This window comes from Ursus americanus, chromosome 11, assembly GCF_024610735.1.
Source record: "Ursus americanus isolate L20-20 chromosome 11, mUrsAme1.1.p, whole genome shotgun sequence".
Lineage (NCBI taxonomy): Eukaryota > Metazoa > Chordata > Mammalia > Carnivora > Ursidae > Ursus > Ursus americanus.
In genome coordinates this window covers 63026439-63035514 of record NC_142137.1, presented here as the reverse complement: position 1 = coordinate 63035514, position 9076 = coordinate 63026439, and the positions used below count along the sequence as shown (strand labels likewise).

Sequence of the window (9076 nt, the reverse complement as noted above, 5' to 3'; positions counted from 1 at the left end):
AAAGTGTATTTTAGAAAGCTGAAAACAACAAAGAAAACAACAGTGTATAAGAAGACCGGAAACCCTAAACAAAAATTTCGTACAAACCACAAACAAAAGGAAATCAGAGCTTCAACTGATGTTACATGCTGCAAAAAGGATGTCAACCCCAAATCAAAGAACTGTCCTCCAAAAGTTTTTTCATATGAAATTAAAAGAAAAATCATTTGTTTCAACTACATTCTTTTATATAAATGACATCATAGGAGATTTACAAACCAAATACAACAATGGATATATAATATATAACATACAGCATATTCAAAGTAGCACTTCAAACAATTCTAACAAGTGAAATAAATAATTTGGACAAATAAAATTCACTAGGTAAAATAGTATCTTTAAAAATATGTCTTGAATGCTAGACCTGGTTTTAAATTTAACCTAACAGAAGCTTTGAGTCATGTTTAGAACTTGCTCAAATAAAGAACTATTAAACATAGACCACATAGTCTCTGTTGTACTATTCTATAGTAAACTCTAGCTGATTAATCCCTTCGCCAGTTTAATACAATGTCTACATGAGCAAATCCTATTAGAAATATATTACTTAAATGTGCTTATCTATCTAAAATCATTGGGATGATGCAGTTTACAAGTTATAAAGATTTAAAGCTAATTTTCAGCAGGTGTGTTAGACTTCTATTAGTTGTTCTAAGGCACAGAATAAATAAAACCAAACCAGATTTCTATGAAACTAAAGTTACTAATTTAAATGCCCCCTTTAATTTACACTAAAATTAAACATTCTGAATGGTTTTTAAAACTGATATCTTAATATTAGTATATTTACCTAGTAGCAATCTTAAAAATGATAATAATATCTTACCCTCCCAGAGTGTTATTGTGTTTTAGGCATTGTTCTCACAAATTTAATCCAAACAGCTACCCCAGAAAATAGGTATTACTGCTATCCCCCTTTCCAAGACAAAGAAGCTGAGGTTCTTAGAATTTAAGTGATCTGCCTAAAACAAACAAAAAACAATCACACACATACAGAAAAAAAATAAAACAAAAAACACAGCTGGGATTCAAATACATGCCAAGGTGCTACAAAGACTGATCTCTTAGTCATCTCATTACATGAATGGCCTCCTCAATGATATTCAATGAAGAATAAAGATTTCGTGAATTGTAGGGGACCATCCATCCTTTCTAGAGATACTGAATTTTTCTCTTAATACTTAGTTTGGGACTGGATTCGACATTTTTAATAGTCTTCATTATTTTGCATATTCTTTGTACCCAAATGACTACTTGTAAATTGCCTTACAATCCTATGCCTACATGCTCTACACACTCTGCCTCTTTCTGTTTCTGTTTTCCCTCCTTCTCTCTTTTTTAAATACCGCTGATGGACAGAGATGTTTCTAGTGAAGAACATTTTATGGCATATGTAGGATATGCATTGATATTAGTTATGATTTGATTATGCACAAAGGACCTCAAATAGAAGAGCCAAGGGAAGACATTTAATAGAATCACGCGGAGATGTTGAATTATGGTTTCTGCCCAATGGGAATCTGCTTTTAGTTGAGACTCCAATAGAAAAGGCACTCTTCCCTTCAAAACTTCTCCTCAAAAATTTCTCCTATGTTATGATAACATAAAGAACACATCCTTAGAAAAGGAACATTGTTCTTAGAGAAAGAACATTGGTTCAAGACAAAGCATAAAGAGAGAAAAAGAAATCAACTGAGCTCTAAAGGTAAATAAGAAAGAAAAAAAAAACACACAAGAAAAACCAGGAACAATACAAATGAGCAAAATCTTCTTTCTCTGGAGTAATTAGATATGTGTAGTGCAGCCAACACATTGCCAAACAATACATACAAGGGAGTCAAGGGAGTCACAGAAGAGAACGCACAAATGGACTTTAAGAATATAAAAAGCTGCTCAATCTCAGAGGTAATCAAGGGAAAGACTGATTAAAACACAGGTCACTGTTAGATCAAGAATACCAATTAGAATGTTTAGCCTCTTCTTCTCTCGCCCGATTAGCTCTCTTTCCTCAAGGAATAATTATCCTGTTGATTCATTTTGGTCTTCTTGTGCTGTTGCTCCCCTTCCAAAGTCTAGGAATCTTTGAGTATCAACCACGTTTATGAATGAAGCCCCTGGTTGCTGTATAGAGGTGATTTGGGCCAGTTTTGCTTCTTTTATATAAGCCTGTTTCCTGTTTCCCCAGTAGCCCACCTTCCTGAATCGGAAGGCTGCACTGAAGGACACAGAAGGTGACCTTCGTGTGTGTGGAAAAGGGACAGCTTAGCTATCAAGCACACAGGCAGGCCTTGACTTGGGCTTCTTGGGAAAAGACTACAGGAAGTCACATGCAGATAGCTCACTGGAGAATGCACTTGGAATCACTTGGAGATACAGCTGGAAGAAAGTGAGCATGGCCACACTGAGCAGATACAGGCGCTGACTGACCATGCAATGGCAGATGAGATTTCAGACAATCCTACCGGGAGCTATTGACCTAGGATGGCCCTTCAGACTTGTCCCAAATTGAGGCACAGGCACACTCCTGGTTTAGGAGGTTTTTCTTAAGTACTGCAAAAAGACAATGGCTTTTATATTTTGCCTTGCATCAGCAGTGAATCCTCATCATTGTTCAATAAATCCATGAGTCAAATGTACTCAGCAACTGCCTCCCAATTCATAGTCCTTAGGGTTAACCCTTTCCATCACACTTCTCGAGCACCAGAGATACTGAGCATCAGGCAGTGATACCCCTCCACCAATTACACATTCCATTTACCACTGGTGAATATTTTGACAACATGCTAGAGCTACCCATAATCTATTTTCCACCAATAATTGCCAGACAGCTGAAAAAAGACCTAGTGCTAAAATTCTATTTAATGTCTGTTTCCTACACCAATCCTGAGACCAAATATCCTGGCTTGGGTTCCATGGTGAGAGAGAGACCCTGAGGTATGGAGTTGTGTGGAGTATTGGCGAGCGGTCTCAAGAAAGAGACTATAAAAAATGAAGAAGGAAGGATTGGACCCACGAAAGAGTTGACCCTCAGTGTGGTTGTAAATGAGCCTTTAGTTGATCATAGTTGAAGCAAGATGACTGAGATATTCTACTTCTGTATCAACTAGTTATTATCCCTCTGCCATCCTCTCCCAGTGGTTAAAATTTGGGGTAGTGCATTTCTCTGCTCCTGAGAATAGTTCCCTGAGAAAAATACAGCAGCGACCTTTCAGCAACCAATATTCTTAGTTGCTCAGGAATCGATACCTTGGCGCTCAGGAGGGAAACGAGGGGGAAATACAATAAACTACATATACGCAAGTGGAAATTTGATGAGTTTTAACATATGACTAGCTCATGGAAATGACCTCCACAATCAAGATAATTAAGATTATCAATCAACCTCAATAGTTTTCACATGTACCTTTGCAACTGCATTTCCTCCCCCTACCCCAGCCCAGGCAGTCATTGATAGAATCTGACGCCATGGATTAGTTTTTATTTTCTATAATTTTATACAAACACAATCATATATTGGGGTGCCTGGGTGGCTGTCAGTTAAGTGTCTGACTCTTGACTTTGGCTCAGGCCATAATCTCAGGGTTGTGAGATTGAGCTCCATGTTGGGCTCTGCACTGAGCATGGAGCCTGTTTAAGATTCTCTCTCTCTCCCTGTCCCCTGCCCCTCCCCATCCTGTTTGCGTGAGCTCTCTCTCTACTAAATAAATAAATAAATAAATAAATAAATAAATAAATAAATAGAATAAAATAGTTTGTAGTTTTTGTCTTGCTTCTTTTACTCAACATAAGTATTGTGGGTTGTATCTATTTCGTTGCAATTATCCATGATCCGTTCCTTCTCTGCTGAGTAGTAATGGATATATCACAGTTTTGTATTCATTCTCTCACTGTTGAACATTGGGCTGTTTCCAGTTCTTGGCTATTACAAATAAAACTACTATGAACATTCAAATACACATTTTCGTATGGATGCAATGCAAGCTTTCTTTTCCCTTAAGTAAATACATAGAAGTGGAATGACTGGGGCATATGCCAGGTGAAAATTTAACTTCTTATGAAGCTGCCAAGCTATTTTCCAATGTGGTTGTATCGTTTCAGATTATCACCAGCAGTGTATGAGAACCACTTGCTCCCCATCTTCACCAAGACTTGGTGTTAGTAAACCTCTTGATTGTAGCCATTCTACTGAGAGTAAGGTAGCATATTCCTCTGGTTTTAATTTGTGTTTCCCTAATGATTAATGATGTTGAGCACTTTTTAGGTGCTTATTTACCATTAAGAATATAGACATACCTAAAAAAATGTTCAACATCATTTGTGAACATGCATGTGCGCACACACACACGAAACTCTCTAAATCTTTTGCCCATTTTCATTGGACGTTTGTTTTATTGAATCATCATAGTTCTGTATATATTCTAGATAAATTCCTTTGTTGGCTAAATATTCTGCAAATATTTTCTCCCAGGTGATAGCTTTGCCTTTCATTTTCAAAACAGGATCCTTCGAAGAATAAAAGTATTTAATTTTGATGAAGTCAAATATATTACCTTTTTAAACAATTGGCATCATGTTTAAGAAATCTTCGCCAAGGGGCACCTGGGTGGCACAGCGGTTAAGTGCCTGCCTTCGGCTCAGGGCGTGATCCCGGCGTTCTGGGATCGAGCCCCACATCAGGCTCCTCTGCTGGGAGCCTGCTTCTTCCTCTCCCACTCCCCCCGCTTGTGTTCCCTCTCTCGCTAGCTGTCTCTCTCTTTGTCAAATAAATAAATAAAATCTTTAAAAAAAAAAAAAATCTTCGCCAAACACAAATCCCTATATCCTTCTGGTTTTGTCTCCAAATTTTAGTTTTTAGCCATTATTTTTAGGACAGCCATCCATTTGGGGTTAATTTTTATACAAAGCTTGAAGTAAAGGTTGAGGTTAACATTTTAACCCATGGGCATAAAATTATTTCAGCACCGTTTGCTGAAAAAAATTTCCTTTCCCCCCCACTGAATTTCCCTGGGACTTTCCTGTGTCTTTGCATGCATGCTAATATTTTTATTGGGTGCCACACATTTTTAATTTTAGCTCCTGAGTGATACACATTTTTGTATTACTATAAATATTTTTTAGCTTTGTTCTAAAATTCAGTCAAGTGACTTGGAATTTGTCTGATCCTCTCAAGTCTTATTTATAACATTGTCAGATGGGACCAGAGAAGCCTTTAGTCTAGGGCTAATTTTTCCCCACCACTGAGGCAAGAACCATCCACTCAGTACCCCACAAAGTATGCTTTTCCTATCAGGTACAGAAACAAACTCGTTCTGGCCCTCCATAAGACCCAAGAATTGACCCTTTTGCTCCTTCCAGGTGTTTCTTTCTCTGGTCTCAGGTAATTTCCTTACACACATCTGCTAATCCATACTCAGCAAAGAACCGAGGGAAACCCTGGGCACATCTGGAGATTCTTGCTCTCTCACTGGGCTCCACCTTGGTTTGTCTCCCTGCTCGTAGCTGGTAAACCGGGCAGTAAACTGAGACAATCACAGGGTTCGCCTCCTCTGCGCCTCCTCTCGCCTCCTCGCCTCCTCTTCCTCTCTCAGTGATCCTATACATTCTGATGCTGTTTCTGAAAAACCTGTCAAATTATTTGGGGATTTTTTTTTTCCAGATAGGAGGGTAACTCTGGCTCTTTTGACACCATCTCTGTCAGAATAAGAAAACAACTATAGGCTTTCGAAACATTTTAAAGGAGATCTTGCCTCTACAAGACAAGTGGTTCATTTTCTTTAGTGTGATGATTCTCAAAATATAGGGAAACAGAAAACTCACTTGAGAAACTTGCTCAAAATACATATTCTAATGTCCTGCCTCAGAAATTCAACGGAATAGATCTGGCATGGAATAAGTTATCTGAATTTTTAGTAAGTCTAATACTAGTCTGATGCTGATACAGAATTTTCAATAATTCTAATAGGAGGGGTTAACAGACTATAATTCAAGAAACTTGCTTCTATGATTATTCTGTCCAGGTTAATATGGCCAAAAATGACTCGGCTGCATGCTCAAGGTAGGGAGGGTAGAGACCTTGGCAGTTTTTGTGTTGTTAACCCTCTGATTATCATTATTACATCACCCTTTTCCCCTCCAACCCCGAGTGCCCTCTTACCCAGAGTCTGGAGTCTCTCCAGAGCTGAGCTGGGTGAAAAGAGCTTTCAAGTGATCTAGCCATTCTCTGTATTGTCAGCTTTATATTGCGATTGTGATCCCATCTTCTCTCTATCTTTCAGGGATTTTTCAAAATCTCTGGGTGCTAATGACTTTATTTCATTTTCAGAGTGCTATGAATCCATTTCTTTATAGATATTTTATTGTCATTTCAATTTAATTTGTTGGGAAATAGAGTAAGGGTAGATTCAATTCATTATCTTTAACTGGAAGACATGATTTTTAAATAGCATTGGAAGTAATCTCATAAATGGAGTGGTCTCTTATTAATTGAGTGAAGAATTTCTATAAATTTCTACCAAGATAATACGTACAGTCTTAATAATAATATTTGCATTTTTTATTGTAATGAAATCACTTTCTAACATTTTTTATTTATCATTTAATTTCATCCTTAGACCATGCCTCTCACAAGGCTCAGCATTTTTTGGTACATTTTACTAAGGTATGTTAAATGACTTACTGAAGGCCACACACTGGCAGGAATAAAATTCCAAGATTTTTGAATTTTAAGATCATTAAGGCTTACTTGTATGTTTTTGTTTGTTTTTTGTTTATGTTGTTAAAATCATCTCAATTATAGAAACATTTATTGCTGCTAAAGTCCATATTGCCGCAAAAATTTGAGGATGAATAAAATTAAATAAGTCTATTGGGTATTTTGATTCATCCAACTCCTACTAATATTTAACCTGTTAACCTATAGTGATTACTAGTTGCTAAGCGATGGTGTAAGCGATTCCTGTAAATCAGCTCTTAGTCTTCACAAGAACGCCATGAAGTATGCATTATTACTCTGGAATTTTACTAACAGAGAAACTGTGGTACAGAACAATTCAGGTCACGTGGTTAAAAATTGTAAAAGCTCAGACCCCAAATCTCAGAATTTTGCTAAAAAAAATCTGTGCTTTTAGCTACTATACTCCACTGCCTCTTACACTGAAGAAGTCTCTGTATTTAATCTAAAGAATCATTTTTTAGTTGATCAGTTCAATATTCTAAATATTGTCAGAGGACATTTTAAGCAGCCTGCTTCACAAAAACAAAATCTCACAAAACTTCTGATTCTTCTCTTTAGTGACATTAACTGACTCTGGTTTTTGCAGCCACCATTACTTCCAACTGTCTTCTTCTCACTGGGGAGTGAAGTATTAGGTTTGCATGTGAATCTCTCTCACCAGTCAAGAGGCATTCTGTTAGAATCTTAAACTGACTTAGCAATAAAAACAAAACATAGAAGTCTACCCAGGAAATCGCTATTTCAATATATTGTGATTTTAAAAAGTGGTTTTGTGTGTATTTAAGTATGATTGTTTACCTTCCCTTTTGATTTGATTCCACCTCCCCTTTACAACCAGCTTTTACTTTGTAACTGCTACGTGTCCCATCGAGTAGCTAACAGGTGACATTACTTTGGACTAACTTTGAAGAACCATCTACATTTTAATGGAGACTTTAACCAAAATATCGGTTAAGGATGCACCTGGTCTTGGAGAGCTTTGCAGAACTGGCACAAGAAAGTATTCATGGAGCCTCTGGTTAATGAATAAAATGAGGAACATACTGCCGCACGCTGACTCCTGGGAGAACATTACAGAGATTTAAAAAAAGAGCCATATTGCTCTTTTACCGGGGGCCCGCCAACGTGCATTTCATTGGCACCAAAACCGTGAAGAGGGTGGCACAAGACATCATTGAGAAGTACTACACACGCCAGGCAGTGACTTCCACACCCCCAAGCACTGGTGCACGGGGATCGTCCTTATTCCCAGCAAGAAGCTCGGCAATGAGACAGCAGGCAGTGTCACACATCTGACCACGCGGATTCACAGAGGTCCTGTGAAAGGGACCCCCATCAAACTGCAGGAGGAGGAGACAGAAGGGAGGGATCCTTGTGTTCCTGAGGTCTCAGCCCTTGGATCAGGAGATCTTTAGAGTAGATCATGACACTAAGGAGATGTTGAAGGTCTTGGACTTTGGCAGTCTGTCCAACATGCAAGTCACTCAGCCCACAGTAGAGGGTGAATTTCAAGACATCACATGGAGCCCTTTGAATCTTTCTGCTGTGCTGTAATATCTTCACTAAACCTTCGACGACAACAACATAAAGAGCCATATTATGGAAGAAAAGCTATTGGTATGATCACTATATCCAGCTTTATCTAAAGAAAACCACCTTTGTAAGTCACTAATATGGTAAAATAAACAATAGCTGGAGATAAGCAAATGTTGAAGGAGAAGAAAGTGATGAATGAAAACATCCCTATATTCCTTTTGTACTTCAGACATGCTCTAGAGGTCTAGAGCTGGCCCATTTCAAGAAGGATATCATCCAATAAAGCAGAAGTATGTAGAAGAAAACCCAGGGAAATATTCTTACACTGGATTAGGAGGAAGTTTTCCAAAATCAAAACATCAAAAGATTTCCTATGGTCCGCGTACTGCTCTATCCCTACCCAGTGAGTTTCTTGGGCACTTTTTTAATGTAATGGAAGCACGAGCCTTGTCACCAGGTGCCCAGCTTGTGATAGGAATTCAAAAACAATTGTGGAATAAATAAATTTATATTACTGGTTTGAAATTAAATTAGTATGGTATAAAATAATAAGAATATATGTTTTACAAGTTGTTGACTAGCATAAACAAATTACTTTAAGATATATGGGTTATTACTCCTTCTATTTTCTTTTTTTTTTTTTTTAATATTTTATTTATTTATTCGACAGAGATAGAGATAGCCGGCGAGAGAGGGAACACAAGCAGGGGGAGTGGGAGAGGAAGAAGCAGGCTCATAGCAGAAGAGCCTGATGTGGGGCTCGAT

The 9076-nt window shown here is 37.8% G+C and overlaps 1 pseudogene; it reads left to right on the top strand.

Moving 5' to 3' along the window:
• The first annotated feature begins 6075 nt into the window (after positions 1–6075).
• Positions 6076–8309, top strand: LOC123797405 (small ribosomal subunit protein eS17 pseudogene; annotated as a pseudogene).
• The last annotated feature ends 767 nt before the right edge of the window (positions 8310–9076 follow it).